General features: G+C 48.1%; 1 protein-coding gene across 6 annotated transcripts in view; it reads right to left on the bottom strand.

Moving 5' to 3' along the window:
* CCDC71 (coiled-coil domain containing 71) overlaps positions 1-19,708 on the bottom strand; it is a 216,341-nt gene that overhangs the window by 88,669 nt on the left and 107,964 nt on the right. The window lies entirely within an intron of this gene.

Here is a 19,708-nt window from a genome sequence, read left to right as displayed (position 1 = left end):
GAAGAGGAGAGGTCTTGCAGAATGCCAAACAGGAGTTTATTACATCTGACAACTGTAAATAGTTTGAACAGTTCAACGAAACAATGGAAGACCAAGAAGGTGGTGAAGTAACAAAAACTATAAATCTAATTACTGCTGTCCTTGATTGGCCCAACCTTCTTCCAAGGACTTCAGAGTTCTGGAAGTCATCTAGACAGAGCAAACTAGGCTCATCAAGTAGCTCCTCTGCAACTCAAGTGTTTTTAAAGTCTTTAAATGCTATAGTGGATGTTGAACTGCTAGAAATATAAGCAGAGGTGGCTCCAGCCCCTTAGCAACTTTGTTCCATATGGATCTAGAAACGTTTTCTTTACAAAGTGTTAGAAATCCATAAGGGGAGCGATATATAGGGGAACAGTAGGAGCATGCGAGTCAGAAAGAGAAAGACTTTATACGGTTTGAGCTCTGGTATGCTTTACTGCACATCTTTGAATCCAGTTACATACACTCAAATGTACACCTACCTGTATTGGCCAATCATGCACAGAGTGGCCATAAATACTTTAAAAAAAAAAAAAAAAATGAAGGCTCAATTATGTGAAGTAAACTTCACAAACAGACCAAATAGGGACACAGGGGCCTCACAATTCGAATACTTTTCTGCAACTGCAGTTCATTTAAAAAGGTCATGGGCATAAGCTATGAACAGAGTGTCGATAGGGCCTTAAGAGATTCAATTTTGCGATTGCCTTCAAACAATTCCATATTCTACTTGCAACTTTTGATGCCTTTAGTTTCTATCAACCAGTGTCGGAACCACTTCAGAGGGCCTCCGGGGAAGCAGGGACTACTCGACCCAACCACGAGGTGGTGGCCTTTTATTTATGAAGTCCATGGGCACAGGCTACTATGAATCCTAAGCAACTGGCGCAAGTATCCATTCAGCACTTGACTCTGTGGTAGCAGGGAGGTTGGGGGTGGGGTATTAAGGGGGGGGGGGTGATGAGGACTTGGTAGACACATGGAGGCAAACACAGGCAGACAACTCAAAAAACGTTCAATAGCAGCATAAGGATTGTCCAGTCAAGTATTTATTTTATCATGTACGAGCACAAAGTAAAAAAGACGGCATACACAAACAATATACACGGCCCCCTGAGGTCAGGGCTCGAAGTGTTGAATAGCAGTCGGAGTTTGTTCTTACCACTAGTGGTAGTGGTTATTCCCCATTCACTGTAGGTGACATTCTGGTTAGGCCTCACTACAAGTCTGATGGCCTGAATGCGATCTTGGCAGACAGGGTTACTCCGTTACCAACGTGACGGATATGGATTAAAATTACATTATATTTGAGAAAACTTGTAATTCAGCCGACGGATATCCGTCCAGTTTGACATGGCGTATTCCCTCCACCAAGATCGTAATCAGGCCCCAAGTCTCTGGAGTCCCACAAAGTCTTGTTAAAGTCAAGTGTTCAAGCGCCCAAGCATCTTACAGAAAAGTTCCATAGGGCCTTCTAGCCCGTCTGTCTTTTCCCACGCCAGCAGGGCTTGTCTACTGGAGTCGGAGGGTCTCGCTCGTGGTCGTGGCGGCAGCTTTGGGTGAATTTCACACATGTGTCTGTGAAGGGGCCAGGGCTAGGTGTCCTGTGCTCCTCCCAAGTGACGGCAAGTTTTCTTTGGCCTTTCCCAGGGGAGAACGTTCACATCCTCAGTCCCGCACTGGTCACCAGGGTAGCTTTGCCTCACGATAATGGCACCCACTAAGCTGCCATCCTTTTATTCCTCCAGTGGCTCCCCTCTGGCATATAGGGTCACCACACCTGCTTCTCACTTGGACAATGTCCTGATCGACACAGAAGAAGGTTCCTCTCTGGCATACAGGTTACAGACTTGTACCTCCACATGGTGCACTAACCTGATCCGTGCAGCAACTGTCTCCTCCCACCTCGCTGCAGAGATCCAATTGCTCGGATTTCCTAATGGACCTGACTCCTGCCAGTGCTCTCCTCCTCGTCACAGGTCTTGGCAAGAAGGTAGGGGCACGTGCTCTATGCTCAGGTGGTCTTAGATGTCCATGGTGATGTTCCCCCACCGAGCTCCCCCCCCCCCGCCCCCCCGACTACCTGACAGTTAACAATTTTAGGGGCATTGAGCACCCCCTTTTTTCCATTTCCAGGCACCAAATGTGATTTATGGTCTTTGAAGATTGTATTGGGATTTCCTGGAAACTCTCTCCTCTGCCTTTCCTCCAAAAAACATTCACAGCAGGAGCGACTCCAACCCCCATAACACAGGCCATGGGAGGGACTAGAGTTCACACCTGGATGCCAGTGACCGTGATATGTGTATCAAAAGGTTACCTCAGGGCCTAATCCCCACTCTCTATGATTCTCTGACCAGCCCCATCTCCTTTCCGATATGTGCTCAGGCCCCTTTCCAGTGACCCATCTCTCAATCAAAGAGCAACCTTTGAAGTGTGCTGGAGAGCTTGGCTCCAGTGGTCTCACCGCCAGCTCACGAAATGCAGCAATTGACAAATCTGTCTGGGAACATTCCGCTACCTTCAGTCAGCCCTGGGTCTCCTAAAATGGAACCCAGGATTTTCCATGTAATGTACCATCCACAGGCACATGTACACCCAGAACATGCATACAACACACATGGACTGCACAGTGCTGCATCCTGATTAGATGTGGGCCATGGAGGAGTTGCACACAGCAGCGGAACTTTACATGAGTGAGTCTGTAGTCCTTACTCTAGTAACAAGTGAAAAGGCCTGTTCACGTCGACTGGTATGCTGCCAGCACCACACTTGTGATGCCTAATTCCTGGCAAGCATTTCAGCACAGGGTAGTGCTTTGGGTGCCCCTCCCCTTCCAACAAGGCTGCAATCAGTGAGACAGGTCTGTGTAATGGCACGCACGCACGCATAATCAATGTTCGCCCATGGCAACAAAAATCAGCCCCGGGGGTCCAGATATTGCAGCTGGGGCACTCAGGGCAGGGGTGCACGTCCATCACCATGCAAGGGACTTTTCAGTCTCAAAAACCAGCATACAAGGACAAGCATCAACCAAACCCTCATGTACCCGTATGAATCAGAGGGTAACAAAATATAAACAATTATTTTTTCGAGTACTCTGGGAACCCAGTCTTTTAGTCAGCTGATTCAAGCAATAGGATGATAAAATAAAGGATATCAAAAATGGCGTATTGCCATGTTCAGCTCTTTGCCATAAAACCTGAAATACAACATAGGACGCTTCATTCCTTTTCATGCTACTTCCACCTTACCTGCTGGACCGTGCTGGGGTGGATTCGGTCCCCCAGCTGACTTCGCTCACGAAGGAGAGGTGAGGAGCCTCTCTGCAGCCACAAAGGTACTGCTGGTCTCCTGCAGCACAGGTGTGCCCGGGCTGGGCCACCCCTAACATTCTGCTCCTGAGGACTGCCGAGACTTTACTCAAAAAAGGTACTGTGCGCTATCTAGAACGTAATTGAGAACCTCTATTCTGTTCTTTAGTGGGCCTTTACTTCATATCGCTCGATTATTCGGGTAGAATGGGGAAGAGGGAGGTTGCCGAGGGAGGGGCAGGTGTAGCCCATAAAGAGAAAATCAAAAAGAAAGATCAAAGATTGAGCCCGGTAGTGGGCCTGGTGTGCTCGATCGTATCGACGACCTACTGACCGAATGTGAGGAGCTCCATGAGCCCACCGCCACTGAACCCAACCCCACCACCTCACCCGCACCTGCCAGCAGCCCAAAATCAGGGCACATCCCGAGCATGCTTAAACTGGCAACCACCAGGAAACAGCCACTGGAGGCCACTAATGACTTACCCAAATACATGCCTAGCTTAGGCAGTGCTGAACCGAAGATCACAGCAGTTTTTCCATGCAGCACTAGATTCCTACCCTTTTTAGATCCACCAAATACCTGCAGTATCCCAGGGGATTAGGAGGACAGGGTAGCCATCGAGGTAGATCGGGTAGACAACACACTGCGAGTCGAGGGAGGAAAGTTTGTGTCCCAGGAAACCCATATCACCAAATGAACCTTTACAGGGAAGTTCTCATTCTTAAAGCCACAATAGGGACGCTAACCGGGCTTATCCATAAGCTGCTCGACAGACTATTAGGCCCCGGTAGCCCAGATATTTTACCATCAATAGATACATTGAAGGCAGTTGTCAATGGGAAACATTACGCTCAAGTCACACAACTCCCAAACCCAGTCCCACCAGCGACCCATACACCTCCTACAACCATCATAGGCCATCACAGTATAGGCAACTACAGTACCCTACCACCAAGGATGAAACAAGCAGTGTGTTATGGGGGACAAGTATGGCACTGCACCGCTTGCAAGCGCACCTGTGCACCTGGACATCATTCATTTGTCCTGGGAAAGGTGTGTGTGTGGGGGGGGGGGGGGGTTGGGGGTGGGGGGGACAGCTAACCAGCTAAGACCCCAAGTCAAACTGCCCGCATCTCGCCCCCATTTAATCTATATGACAAATGTACCCAAAAGTGGAATATTGAATATGCTACTTACCAGTATGCATCTGTTCTTGGCATGTAGGGCTGCTGACATTCATATCTGTGCATAGATCGCCGCCTAGTGTTGGGTCCGGATGTTTGCACGTTGTTGCCCTGGAAGAGTCTTCGAAGTATCCTTGGATAGGTGACTCCTCCCCTGGACTACAGTGCGCATGGGCATCCTCTCCATCCTCAGATTGTTTTTCGCCATTGTGGCCGTGATGGAGTAGATACAGAAAGTGATGACCATGCTTACAGTAATTCTGAGAGCTGCAGCTGCTACAGGCGCCGGGGAGGAGGGAGGGCGATATGAATGTCAGCAGCCCTACATGCCAAGAACAGATGCATACTGGTAAGTAGCATATTCAGTTCGAGGCATGTGGGCTGCTGAATTCATATCTGTGCATAGAATATATAGCAGTGCCCTCTTATTAGCGGCGGCTACCCGTGCCAGCTGCAGCGGTCTGAAAAAGAGTTTTGAGAACAGCCTGTCCTACAGCTGCCTGCTGTTTTGATTGCACATCTACACAATAGTGTTTGGTAAATGTATGTGTAGTGGACCAGGTGGCTGCTCTACATATGTCATGCAAAGGAATGTTTCCTAGGAAAGCCATGGAGGCCCCTAACTTACGTGTTGAGTGGGCTCGAGGGGGAATCGTTAAAGTGCGTTTAGCCTTTTGATAGCAAATTTGAATACATTTAATGATCCATCTGGCTATTCCTGCTTTGGAGACAGCGTTACCTTTGTGGTGTGGGGCAAAGGCAACGAAAAGTTGATTTGTTTTTCTAAAGGGTTTGGTCCTGTCGATATAATACATGAGGGCCCTTTTTACGTCTAGTGTATGGAGTGCCCTTTCTGCGACAGTTTGTGGGTTTTGAAAGAAAACAGGCAGTTCAATAGTTTGATTCATATGGAACTGCGATACCACCTTAGGCATGAATTTGGGGTTGGTACGTAGTACGACCCTGTTGGCGTGAACCTGTATGAATGGCTCTTGGACGGTTAGTGCCTGGAGTTCACTAACTCTTCGTAAAGAAGTTATCGCTACTAGGAAAGCTACTTTCCAGGTAAGGAATTGAATCTCACATGAGTGTAGAGGTTCAAAGGGTGGACCCATCAGGCGTGTGAGGACCAAGTTGAGGTTCCACATTGGGGCTGGTGGGTGGGTAGGTGGAATGACTCGTTTGAGTCCTTCCAAGAATGCTTTGATGGCAGGCACTCTGAATAGAGAGAGGTGCTGCCTGGTTTGTAGATAGGCTGAGATTGCGGTCAAATGGACACGTATAGAGGTGTACGCCAGATTGCATCGGTATAGGTGTAATAGGTAACAAATAATGTTTTGGATGGACGCGTCTAGCGGGTTAATGTCATTATTATTGCAATAAATGACGAACCTCTTCCATTTGGCTGCATAGCAAGCTTTGGTAGTGGGTCTCCTGGCCTCCCTAATGATGTCCATACAGTCAGGTGGCAGGTTTAGGTAGCCAAACTCTAGGACTTCAGGAGCCAGATTGCCAGGTTCAGCTGTTGCGGATCTGGGTGCTGAATCTCTCCATGGTTCTGCGTTAAATGCGCGGGTTTGATCCGCAGTCTTTGATGCGGCACCACGGAAAGTTCGAGAAAGGTGGTGTACCATGGCTGGCGTGCACACGTTGGAGCAACCAGGACGAGTGTCAGTGAGTGTTGTCTGAGTTTGCGTGCCACCAGCGGTATCAGTGGTGCTGGGGGAAAAGCGTACGCAAATCTGCCGGACCAGTTCATCCATATCGCATTGCCCTGCGACTGCGGATGTGGGAACCTGGCGGCAAAGCTTTGGCATTTTGCGTTTTCGCTTGTCGCGAATAGGTCTATCTCTGGATGACCCCACTGCTGGAAGTACGGTTGGAGTACTGATGGGTGTAACTCCCACTCGTGCATCTGGTGGCTGTGTCCGCTGAGCAGATCCGCCATCTGGTTGTCCTTGCCGGGGAGGTGTTCTGCCATGAGGAACATGTTCCTCTGAATGGCCCACTTCCACAGGCTCTGAGCCAGATGAGACAACTGTGGAGAGTGTGTTCCTCCCTGCTTCTGTATGTAGTACATTGCAGTCATGTTGTCCGTCCGGATCAACACGACTTTGTTGCACAAGTGTACTTTGAATGCTTTCATAGCGAGGAAGATTGCCATCAGCTCTAGAAGGTTGATGTGCATCTTCTTTTGTTGTTGTGTCCATAGTCCCTGCACTGTGTAATGGAGTACATGAGCTCCCCATCCCTGGAGAGACGCGTCCGCCGTCAGTATTATCTGTGGGACAGGCTCTTGGAACGGTCGGCCCTTGCAGAGGTTTTGTGGATTCCACCAATGCAGAGAGTTGTATGCCCGACCGCTAGGTCTTTCAACTGTCCTTGAGCCTGATTCCACTGACGTGCTAAGCACTCCTGAAGCGGGCGCATATGTAGTCTCGCGTGTGGGACTATGAAGATGCAGGAGGCCATCATGCCTATCAACTGCATGAACACTCGCGCGGGAAGGGAGTGTTGTGGTCTGAACTTGGAAATCAGCATTTGCATGCTGTTGATTCTCACTAAATTTGGCTGAGCTGTGGCCGCCAGTGTGTCTATAGTCGCACCGAGGTACTGTTGTACGTGTGCGGGCTGGAGATGGGATTTTGGGTAATTTAGTGAGAACCCCAGACTGTGAAGGAGGTGGATGGTGCGGGACATGTGGCTGGCACATTGCTGGGCTAACTTCGCTTGAACGAGCCAGTCGTCCAGGTAAGGGTAGACGTGTATGTGCTGCCTCCGTAGATGTGCCGCCACAGTAGCTAGGCACTTTGTGAACACCCTGGGTGCTGTTGTCACGCCGAAGGGAAGGACTTTGAATTGGTAGTGCTGCCCTTGAACAGTGAACCTGAGGTATTTTTTGTGTGAGGGGTGAATGGGTATGTGGAAATACGCATCCTTGAGGTCCAGTGTGGCCAGAAAGTCTCCCTGCTTGAGCAGCGGGAGGACTTGCTGTAGAGTGAGCATGTGAAAATGCTCGGAAAGAATGTACTGGTTCAGGGGTCTCAGGTCTAATATAGGTCTGAGTGACCCGTCCTTTTTTGGTATTAAAAAGTACAGGGAGTACACCCCCGTACCTTGCTCGTGGACGGGTACGACCTCGATTGCGCCTTTTAGAAGCATGCTTTGCACCTCCTGCTGTAAGAGCGTTAAGTGCTCTGAGGACATAGGACGGTTTTTTGGAGGTATGGTGGGTGGAGTGGAGGTTAGTTCTAGACAGTAACCGTATTTGACAATATCTTTGACCCACCTGTCCGTGGTGATGGAGTTCCACGTGGACAGGAACCTTTGTAGCCTTCCCCCGACATGTGGTCGGGAGGAAGGGAGAGGGCGTCACTGCTTGTTCTCGGGAGAGGACCTGGTGTTGCCGTAGCCGCGTCCTCTGCACTTTGTGCTGGAGCCACGATATCCACCCCAGGTGTTTTTATCGTAGGTGTTTTGTGTGTTGCCCTTGTTGTATGTTTGCTGTGACCCCTGTCCTCTACCTGCTCCTCTATTTCCGGGGCGACGAAAGGAGCCGCTCCGAAAGGACTGCGTCTGTAGGGCCCCCATGGACTTTGCAGTGTCCGTGTCCTTTTTTATTTTCTCTAGCGTAGTGTCAACCTCCGGGCCGAATAAGTAGTCGGGGTTGACAGGTTGGTTGAGGATGTTATTTTGTACCTCTGGTCTGAATCCGGAGATTCGCAACCAGGCGTGTCGTCGCAACATGACGCTAGTGTTTATGGCTCTGGCAGCTGTATCCGCGGCATCCAGTGCACACTTAATGGATGCATTTGTGAGCAGTTGTCCCTCCCTGATGAGGATCTCTGCACCTTCTTTGAATTGGTCAGGGAGATGTTGGAGTAGTTGTTCTAATGTGTCGTAGTGCGCTCGATCATAGCGAGCGAGGAGCGCTTGAGTATTGGCAATGCGCCATATGTTAGCTGCTTGGGCGGCAACCCGTTTGCCAGAGGTCTCTAGCACCTTGGACTCTTTGTCCGGGGGAGGAGCATCACCTGTTGTTTGCGAGTGTGCCCTCTTGCGAGCATTCGCAACGACAATGGAATCCAGAGGTAATTGGCCTCTAATGTAAGTAGGGTCCCCAGGCGTCGATCTGTATTTTTTGTCGATCCTGGGGTTTATCACTCTTGCTGGCTTGAGGACCCCCTTTAACATGGGCAGAGTCTTTATATTCCTTTCTGAGGATGCGAAAGTATCCATGAGAAAGTCGTCCTCGATGGTGTCCGAGTGAAGTTGCACCCCATGATTGGCCGCAGCACGTTCAATTAGAGCGTTGAACGCGGCAGTGTCCTCTGTGGGAGATGTTTTTGCTCCATAGAGTTGCGGGTCCTGTGCATCCATAGGTGCACCTGGGTCTACAGGGTCATCCCAAGCTTGATCAGGGTCCTGTTGGCCATCAGGGTCCATCCCTCCGGGGTAGGGGACTTGGTCACCCATGTAGTCCTCGAACGCATCCGTGTCGGAGTGTGTGGGAGAGAAGGATTGTGGATCCTGGTAGGGTGAATGGAAAGGTTCGTAAAGAACTGGTTCTGAAGCCACTGGCAGCTTTCTCTTAAGTGGGATCCGAAAGGAGTCCAAAGCCGGCTCAGAAGTTATTCTCCTTTTGTGGATAATCATCCTGCCGGTGTCGGCGTCGATGATATGCGATGGAGACGTCTCCGCAGAGTGTTCGGCAGGCGTGATCGTGGTGTGGGTGACCCGTGTCCTGATTTGGAACAGTTTCGGGGCCGTGGATGGTGGCAGGCCAAAAGTAATATTGGCTGGTGCCGAAGAGGCTGTTGGAGCTTTTATTGGCTCGGAGCCCGATGTGTCCTGGAGGACATTTTTATTTTTGGTGCGCTGCGCAGCAACGGGTGGCACCTGGAGCGCCCTTGATTCCTTTGCGCCGACCGGTTCTGTGGAGGCGGGCGTGGACTTTTTCGGCGCCGGTGAGTCGTGGAGTCGAGGGGCGAGAATGGCCGTCGACGCCTTCGATGAGTGTGGCTTTGGTGGTGCCGTCGAAGCGGGGTGAGACGCGGCAGGTAGTTTGACCTTTGGGGTCGGAGCCGATTGCGTCGGTGCCGGGAGCCGAGTAGGTTTGGTGGCACCGAAGGTCTTTTTCCGTATGTCGACTCCGACGTCGGCCGCTTCGAGCTCGGCACCGAAGTCTCGTTTGTTGCGCTCGGTGCAGACGGGTTTTGCTGGCGTCGAAGGTGTGGAGGGCCTCGATCCGACCAGCGCCGGTTTCGGTTTCAGTTGAACCAATACAGCTTTTGGTTTCGAAGAAGGGAAACCAGCCGGTTTGGGCATTAATGGCTGCCGCTGAATGTCCGAGGCCGGGCCCGAGGGCGGGGCCGAAGAACTGCGGGATAGGTCTTGGGTAAGGCCCGAAGGCGATCCCTCGACCGGTGCCATAGACTGTTGCACTGGGATTTCCTCAGTCTGAACGGGTAGGCCTTGCTCGTCATCGGAGCTACTCTCTTCGGCCCCTAAGGCCTCATTGTAGTCTCCTACCTCGGTGTCGTCTTCATCTCTGCGAAAGAGTGTTTCGTCGACGTCTTCCGATCCGGAGTTATGTTCGGAAGCGGGGCTGGAGGGTAGGTTCTCCACTTCTTCGACATCTTCGGTCTCGGCGCTGAAGATGTCGGCCGGGGCCGGTGCCGCTTGCTGCGCCTCGAGTCTCGCCGCTCGTCGATTCCGGAGAGTCTTCTTGGATCGAAATCGGGCACAGGCCATACATGTAGATTCGTCGTGATCCGGTGAAAGGCATTTGTTGCACACCGGATGGGCGTCGATGTGTGGATATTTCGCATTGCATACAGGGCACCGCTTGAATGGTGTCCTCGATTCAATCGTCGATGTCGGGTCGATGGTCGGGTAAGATGCGAAAAAGTTGGTTCTGGAAGTTAGTAAACTAACAAAGATACTATCGATACCGATCGGGAACAGTACCGACGCGAACTAGAGGCCTTTTGGCCTGAAAAGAGTTTTTCCTAACTGGAGTCAAGATAAGCACATCCGAACCCAATGGCGGAAAAAAACAACCTGAGGATGGAGAGGATGCCCATGCGCACTGTAGTCCAGGGGAGGAGTCACCTATCCAAGGATACTTCGAAGACTCTTCCAGGACAACAACGTGCAAACATCCGGACCAAACACTAGGCGGCGATCTATGCACAGATATGAATTCAGCAGCCCACATGCCTCGAACCTGAAAAATATGAGAACGAGGACTCGCTTAAGAATAATTCCATACATTGGATCATGCGCATGAGGGGGGGTGCAGGTCCATGATAAGGGACGATATTCTGAGTGCCAGGAGATGCGTTCTTGCCAACAGACCAGTAGACGCCATAGAACTCACTAGTTGACAGAGGCATGGTGTCTAATTTAATTGCCCTAGAAGCCAGGACATGTCCTCCACAAACTTCTAATATCCAGCTTAAGCAACAGATGGTCTACATCACTCCCTGTCCCACCTTCAACCGGATTCCCACGAGGCAGTCTCTGCCATCTCCTTTGGCTGAAAACGACTGTCTAAACCTAGGCCGCATACTCATATACGACACAACTAGAGCCCATGGCACTGCAATAAATCTTAATGCTGCAAAACTACCCGAGATATCACCAATCCACGGGCTGGGTTAGAACCTTCAGTTCACATCACACAGACCATACAGCCCACACAGATTCACCCTGGAGGGGGAGCTGCACACCACACAACAGATACGGATACCTATAACCACACACTGCCCCAGGGAGAACAGAATCAGGATGTCTATGCTCATCCTGACTCAACCCAGACTGTAGGTCACCCCCAGTTTAAAATGGTTTCATAGAATGTAGCTGGCATAAGGATCAAGCTATGCCTGCCTCAGTGGACTGAGCTCACCAATTCACACGACATCTGTACATTGCAGGAAACATGGAGCCTCACACCCACATTTGTGACAGATTTTGCGACATTCCAGAAGCCGGCAATAGCAGCTAAACTGGGCCGACCAACTGGAGGCTTGCTGATTTTGATCAACATTGCATTAAACTGCGTTACCGATTAGCTTTCCACCAATAGCCCAGACATCCTTGCAGTCAGGCTAAAAGGTAGATTAGGCAAGGCTATAGAGATCATCGTCTACGCAAGGGATACTAGAAGGGGCAAATACCCACCCTATAAGCTCTTCATGAGCTGTTGGACTTGGGCACCCATTAGTAATAGGTGGTGATTTCAACGTGACCTTTGAGCCCCTTGACAAGGAGAACATCAATGATGTTAATTAACCCTGGGCGTAGTTCACGACGTAGCGCTACGCGTAGCTACACAAAGTGCACTACGCGAGCTACGCGTAACACTTCGCGAACTGCGTAGTACCCTGTTCGCACTGTGCAAGATGCCGTTTTCAATGATTGCACAGTGCGGTCATGCATCCGGCACTGTGCAATCATTGAAAACGGCATCTTGCACAGTGCGAGCTGTAGTTTTCTGCTGCTAGAGTAGATTTTTACTCGAGTGGCAGCTTTCTCAACGCGGACTGGTAGTTTCCCATCGCGAGCGGTCGCAAGCATACGCGACCACTCACAATGAGAAACCCGACCTCCCCGCGTTGAGAATCTGGCTGGGAGGTTTATTTTCCACGCTCGCGATCGGCAACTTGATGTTGCTGATCGCTAACGAGGAAAAAGTCTCGCCCGGATGTCGTTTTGCTTGCTCGCGGTCGCCAACTTGACGTTGAGGACCGCGAGCAAGCAAAAAATGACCGCTGCAAACTTCGCAAACTACGCGAGCGTAGCATAGTGCTTGCCCAGGCTTAATGTTAATGAGGAGGACAAGACCTAGCCATTCCCCACCCCTTGATCTTTCACCAATCAAGAAGTGGTCACATTCAGCACTACAAATGAATGCATTGACCCTTGAACATAGGCTGCGGGCCACGAACGGGAGAACATGCTCAGACAGAGGAGGGGAACTGTCATCGGCTCAACTGGCTCTAGTCGTATTGACTACATTCTTGTGGACCTCAGGCTATGGGCAACTTTAATCGATCAGACCATAGCCAAAAACCTGAGGTTGGCACACCCATGGGGTTAACAGGAGAGCACAGTAAACAACATATTGGCCACAAAAGAAGTAGTACCTATGAACAACAATCGCTGTCTTAAGTAGCCAATGGTCATGGGCTGCGATCCAAATGTCAGATGAGCTGAGCACATCGGCGAATATAAGTGCGCTGCATGCAAACTTTTCGACCAGCTAGTCCGTAACTGTGTTGCCGAATTTCACCATCCCGTGCTAGGGCAGAGAGAAATAAACAAGGCGGGCCCATGGTTCACACGAGAATGCCGGTCACTAAGGAGACGCCTGGCCGCAGACATTAGACTTACAAACATGCCAGTGGTGTGTAAACTAAGGAAACTATATAAATTATTCCTAGCAAGGTCTAAGTGTGACTGGGATGAGAGGAAGTGGAGAGAACTAGGGGAGGCTTGCTCCCAATTCGATCATAGGAAATTTTGGGCTCTAGTGGGAAGAGGAAGCTATGAAAAACATCCCCCCTTAGCCAATAACGTTGTGGCCAATACCTGGCTAGAGCACTTCAGTGCTCTGTACACCAACATTCATTGCCCTGTTCAGGGCTAATCCCCTCTGACATTTCCCAGCACACAACGAGGCTTTCTTTCACCAAGGAAGAAATTATGGCCTCTATAGAGGTTGTTGTATCTGCCACGGCGGCTGGGCCAGACGGGATCCCAGGGAACCTCTTCCGTCTTGACAAGGAGAACTTGGTCAGAATACAAACAGCGCTCTCAAATGACATCGCCAGGGGAAGCCCAATTCCACAGTCTTGGAAAGAAGCCGAGGTGATACCCATCTTCAAAAAGGGCGACAGGAGTAACCCAGCCAACTACCGGCCCAACAGTTTGATCGATTGCATCCAAAAAGTATTCTGCCGGTCCGTTCTAGAGAAAATACAGGACTGGACGGCCGAAAACCATATCTTGTCCCCGTTCCAAGCAGGGTGCCGCCCAAAAATGTGAACTAGTGACCAGGTCTTCTGGTTCTTTCTCCTCTACTGGAAGGTGGTCACACTAGGCAAGGGGAGTCTAAATATAGTGTTTATAGACCTGAAGTCTGCATCTGACCTTGTGCCTAGAAACAAGATCTGGCAGGTGCTGAAGGAGTTGAAGATGCCCCCAGAAATCCTGACGCTACTTGAACGCCTCCATGAAGATAATTATGCCAGGGTGAGATGGGGTGGCCAGGGCCAAATCAATGATCCCATAAAAATCAGAATGGGGTATGTTTTGGCCCAAACACTATTTTCCCTCTATATTAAAGAGGGCGATTTTTTAGCTGCAATACCAGCGGACGTTCCCACTTTAGGGAACGAGAAAATATCAACCCTACTTTTTGCAGATGACACCTTACTTGTCTCCAAAACAACGATGGGGCTCCAAACTATACTCAATCAATTCAAGACCTGTGATGAGGGGCCTCAAAATAAACACCTATAAAACGAAACTGATGATGTTCAATCCACATAAAACATTTAAGGGGCGCCTACTCCTAGATGGTACACCTCTCAAAAGAGAGCGAGTTGCTTCGATTAACTGGGTATTAGATTGTCTGAAGGTATGGTCTGGAAACAACATCTAAACAAGGCCTACCTTAAGTTCACACAGGTAACGGGGGCCCTAAGGAAGGAACACTGCTGTTCCTATACAAAACTGGTCGCCCTTGAAATATATAAAAGCAAGGCTGTAAGCAGCTCCCTTTATGGGGCCGATGTGTGGGGCTTCGAGAAAGTGAGCAATGTAACAGTGACTGAGAACAAGTTCCTTAAGAACTTGGCGTCCCTCCCATTAAGTACACCACCCTGCCCACTTAAACTGGACATGGGAATTAAATCTGTTAAAGATGTATTAAAACTCCGCCAGCTTTTATTTTGGCAGAGGATAGTAACCACCCCAGAACTGTCGCAATACGCTATAGCCTTATTAGAAGTCTGTACTCTAGATACATCCAATAAAATAGGCAGGATTAGAATCATCAGAATTCTCTTCATCATCATCAGTGTACAGTGGGGTAGCATTAGCAGCCCAGAAGTCTCCACCAGAAACAAATCAAAACATTGAATTGGCAGTGGGTAGCGCAGAATGAAACAAGTAACATCAGCCGGGATAGATTAACAGGAATTTATGGACTTCAAATCGACGCGCACTTTGGAAGGATATTTTGATCTTATCCAGGTGCCTGCCGATAGAAAGCTCTACACACAATTTAGGCACAGTGCTCTACCCCGAAATACACTCACAAGCTCCAGGACAGGCAACGCTACCGTGACCAGAGGCTGCCCTTGCTGCATTGCTTTAACTGAATCAATTGGTCATGTTTTCTTTGGTTGTCCTGCATATTCTGGTCCCCAAAAAAAATTACTAATCCCCCATATGTAAACAGCTTGGAGCCCGCAAACATTGGGCTGCACATACTAAAAACAGACACAAGATCACTTTTCATGTGCGCAACTGCAAAGTTCTTGGGGCATATGTGGGCAATAAAAAGAAAGGCCAAGAGACCAGCCAGGAGACCTCCGTTAATAGGTCATTAGAAAGATATATTATCGTTACATCTTCCCGCGTGAGCTGCTCTGTATCAGGTTCTACTAATTGACCAGTTGTGAGCCCTCTGTTTCCTTCATCAAGCCAAATGCTGCACACTTTAGACGTTCTGCCTTGTTAAAGTATTTTTTCTGATTTTATTATGAATAATGATGGTTACAAGATTTTAAACCAACATTTTTATTGGGCTGTACTTATGAATTCTGTACTTTTATGGTCTGATGACCGCATAAAGTTTTAATAATTGAACTCAGGACTGAAAAGCAGTTATTACATCTGAAGTATCAGTGTACAATGGAAACTATATGTAGGCCGATTGCTTTAATAATTTGTTAGGGCATAAAAAGCATGACCGACCAGGAACATAGAGCCAGAGCAGCATGCCGATAGGCATAAAGCATAAAAACACCTCATATGGGGTAATAAGCATTATACAAACACAATTACAATACAAATCTAATATACAGCTTACATTGACAGTAATGTAACACTCAGCAGTTGGGGAGTAAATTGTAGCTCATAACGGCGGTATAACTTCTCTTTACTTCTTGACGCTCATACATTCTCATAAAGCAAAACTCCTAAGGGGCATGTTCATCACCCAGTACTGTACCAGTCCAACTGATCAAGCCTGAAATAACAGATCACCCACATGTTGCTGGTCAACAGAGAATATTCATATATTCATTTTGTCCACCTTGCAGGTTCCAACTAGATACATACTAAGGCAGTTTTTTTTTTTTTACACAAATGACGATCAGATATAGGATGATATTAAGTAAGTCCATCCATCCATCCAGATCCCTCCACCATTCCTCCCTTTCACTTATGCCTGCTCAAATCAGGATTTGTAAAGCGTGGCTAGTCAACTGTGAGGGAATCCGGCGCCGAGGAACCTTGCTGTGGAGGTTCAGTTGAACAGCCAGGTCTTGAGTCCTTTCCTGAATTTTCGTAGCGAGGGTGAGGTCGGGAGGTCCAGAGGGAGGTCGTTCCAGGCGATGGTTGCGAGGTAAGAGGAGGAGTGGCATCTGCTGCGGCTTTTACATATGCGAGAAGTGTGGGAGAGGTGAAGAGAGGCAGGGCGCAGGAGCCTGGAGGGTTGGTGGAAGTTCAGGCGGTGGTTGATGTATGCTGGTCCTTGGTTGTGCAGGGCTTTGTAGGTGTGGATCAGAATCTTGAAGTGGCATCTCTTATGAATAGGGAGCCAGTGGAGGTTCCTGGGGTGGGATGGAGGGGAGGGGATGATGTGGGTCCACTTTGGGAGGTCAAGGATGAGTCTGGTGCACAGTTCTGTATGATCTGGAGTCTCTTCAGGAGGTGTGAGGAGATTCCTGCATTTAGTCCATTGCCGCTGGCGACTAGGGCTTGGGTGATGGTACGTCTGGAGTTGACAGGAAGTCATTTGAAGATGGCTTAAGATAGCTAAGGACAATCAAAACTTTGAACAAAATGACTCTAAATTGACAACCCAGTGCAGTAACCAGTAAAATGTATCATGAACATAACCAATACCATAAACATACTTGCAGAGCTGCTCAATGCTGCCAGCTTACTGAAAACCATAAACAGTATGCCTATCTCACTTCATCACACTGCTAAGCGCTGCATCACATAACTCGACAACATCTTGGTGGTCTTTGCACACGACACGCAAAACTTCCCACACAGAATTATTAACACCGACATCCGTCCGACACTACACGGTTTAGTATGTTACCCATTAGGCAAGTGCTTTAGCGCCCCACAGAGGATTAGAAAGTGATAGATATTACAATTTAATGTATCAACTGAGAGCAAGAGAAGCTCCACCAGACTGAACAAACATTCATACACACAAAAGACGAAACGATAAAGGGACAAACCAGCCTATGGAAAAAACAATGGAGTAGCAATGATGGGAAAATAGCCACCCCCCCAGTTTCCGTACAGCTTCAAGCAAATTCAGGGTATTCACAGAAATATATACACTTTATTACTGCTGACGGCAGAGGATCCAATTAGATCACAAAAAGGAACCTAGGAGTCACACTGACTTGTGAGCTTTTGTCTGACACCAGTTTCCTCAAAATTCAAAAACTGCACACATTTCTCCCTCCAGAGGAAGCTTATGGAGACACTCAATCCAAGCAATAACGACAGAACATGCAGTCGAGTTGAACTGCAAAACTCTACAAAAGCCAGGCCAGAATGAAACTTGCCTTAGCTTCTAGTGACCCCAAATCACTTGACACAACTGGTTTTGGGCATTTGTACAGGAGATCAATTTTTACGAGGACGACTGACTTCAATTTCATAATGGGACATCAGGGCTCTAAAGGTTTGCTTAGGCATATCTGGACAAAACGTTAAGCCAAATGTCTCAACCCGAGCCTCTGATTGGCAGATAAGAACCTTATAGCAAAACTTAAGTTCATATTTGAGGCAATGGAGGAAAGAACCAAGTTATTCAAGATTAAAAGCAAATTCATACTTCAAATGCTACATAGTCTCATGGGTATCCCTACTTACTCCACAACAATCCCCAAATGACACCTTCCCGACCATTATATTGAACCTACTCTTTGGCCAATAGCATTGTAATGTGAATAGTAAACCCAATAAACTGAAAGACTGAATAAACGTGTTAGGCCACCTACACCTGATAATGGCTATCGCAAGCTGAGTTGCAAAAACTCCATCTTTGGGCCCATGGTCAGCCAGGAGAACCTACCAACCTGCAAGTCCATGGTGTTGCAGCTTGCATGGATAGCACCACTTTTTTCAATCCAGAATACACTCCACACTTCAAATTATGAGACCAACATAAAAAGAAAACAAGCATTGGAAATGCATTACGTCTCGCATTTACACGATTTTGAGCTATTGGCATTGTAAATGACAACGTCTTCTATTTAGGTTTCGGGTTTTAAAACATAAATACAAGGCATTGTTATTTACAATACTAATAGCTATGTTACAGTTGCCAAGAGCATTATCGAATGTATCTTCATGTCCAGCAGCGTCCTATGAAAGAGAACCATTGATTTTGCACATGAATAAAGGAACCAACTCTGCTGCGATAGCAAGCAGATGAATATGCAGCTGGTAACTCGCTGCAAGCACGTTGGGAACACTTTAATACAAGTCACTTTTAAAACCGGCTGTTTTGAACGTTTTGTAACATTGACTCATTGATTATCAACAGGATGATATCTGCAAGAAAAGCTCATGATTGTGACAGGATAAAATAAGCAGATTTCAAAAATTAAAGACAGGGCTGTGCAACAGACACAGAAGAAGAAGAACTACGACCGGGGCACAAAAGTATTTAGATGAAAGCTTTCGGCAGCATAGAAAACACACAACAAGAAACAAAGGGAAACATAAATGTATCCTTTACACACGAAATAATCTGTGTTTATTAAAACTGATAATTTGTAAATGGTACATATAAAGAGTTGTATCCCTTTATGCCTAGTTGACTGTCGCGTCAAATGCAGTCTGCCCATGTCCAGATAAAGGTAAACTACTCAATATTTTTTGGGAGGGATACTTACCGAAGTAATCTATTCTATGATGACTGAAGAGTGATGGCAATAACATGACCAGGTCGTACATAGAATTGTAGACATTATTTAAAAAAAAATGAGGGATGTTGCTCACGGGTAATGTTTTATCAGATGTTATGTTGTAGGAGTGCTACAGGGCTGCTTTGCCTCTTTAGGTGGTAATGGGGGAGAGCTCAAGATAACGGCACAAAGCTGCTAGGCATGCTCACTCAGGATTTGGAAGGGGCTGGACATAACTGGAGTGACCAACAATAGAGACCGAGGAAATAGAAAAGATCACGCGGTAACTGGGGCCACGAGCTGCAACCGGTCGACAACTTTGAATGCGTGCAGCCCTTTCACAACATAATTTACCTTTATAAGCCCCAGAAAAACAGGAGCATAGCTCAAAGGGTTCAGGGGCTGTTGCCGAGATCTCCTTGCTGCCGGAAGGTTCTTTATTAATAGCATTTTTCTTGTTTTTAACAAAAAGCAAGATCAACGCAAGTCCTGGAGGCAAAACAAGAGAAATGGATTCTGTGAATGCAGCGGTTTCCAGATGTACGCAGTAGCACAGTACCTGCTTTCATATTATCAACAAGCAAGCCATGCTTTATTAAAGCATGGCGCCTGTGTTGATAATATGAAAGCGGGCACCGTGGTCGAGTATAAAGTTATGAAATTTTATGCTACAGCATAACGCCCGCTTTCATGTTATCAACAAGCGTGCCGTGCTTTATTAAAGAGTGGCGCCTGTGTTGATAATATGCAAGCGGGCGCTGTGCTGAAGACTAAACTTTATTCTGCAGCATGGCGCATGCTTTCATATCAACAAGGGCGCTGTGCTTTATTAAAGCATGGCACCCATGTCCATAATATGAAAGTGGGAGCCGTGCTGCAGGATAAAGCGTTACCCGTAGTGATAATTTTTAATTCTCATGCACCGAACTGTCAGCTGGCCTCATCCCCGGCTCCTACCCAGGTGAGGGAGGGCTGGTTGCTATATGGGTGCCCCGACACCATGCC

This window comes from Triturus cristatus, chromosome 9, assembly GCF_964204655.1.
Source record: "Triturus cristatus chromosome 9, aTriCri1.1, whole genome shotgun sequence".
NCBI classification, from domain to species: Eukaryota; Metazoa; Chordata; class Amphibia; order Caudata; family Salamandridae; genus Triturus; species Triturus cristatus.
Note: the sequence above shows the minus strand (reverse complement) of the source record. Positions and strands in the feature narration are given on the sequence as shown.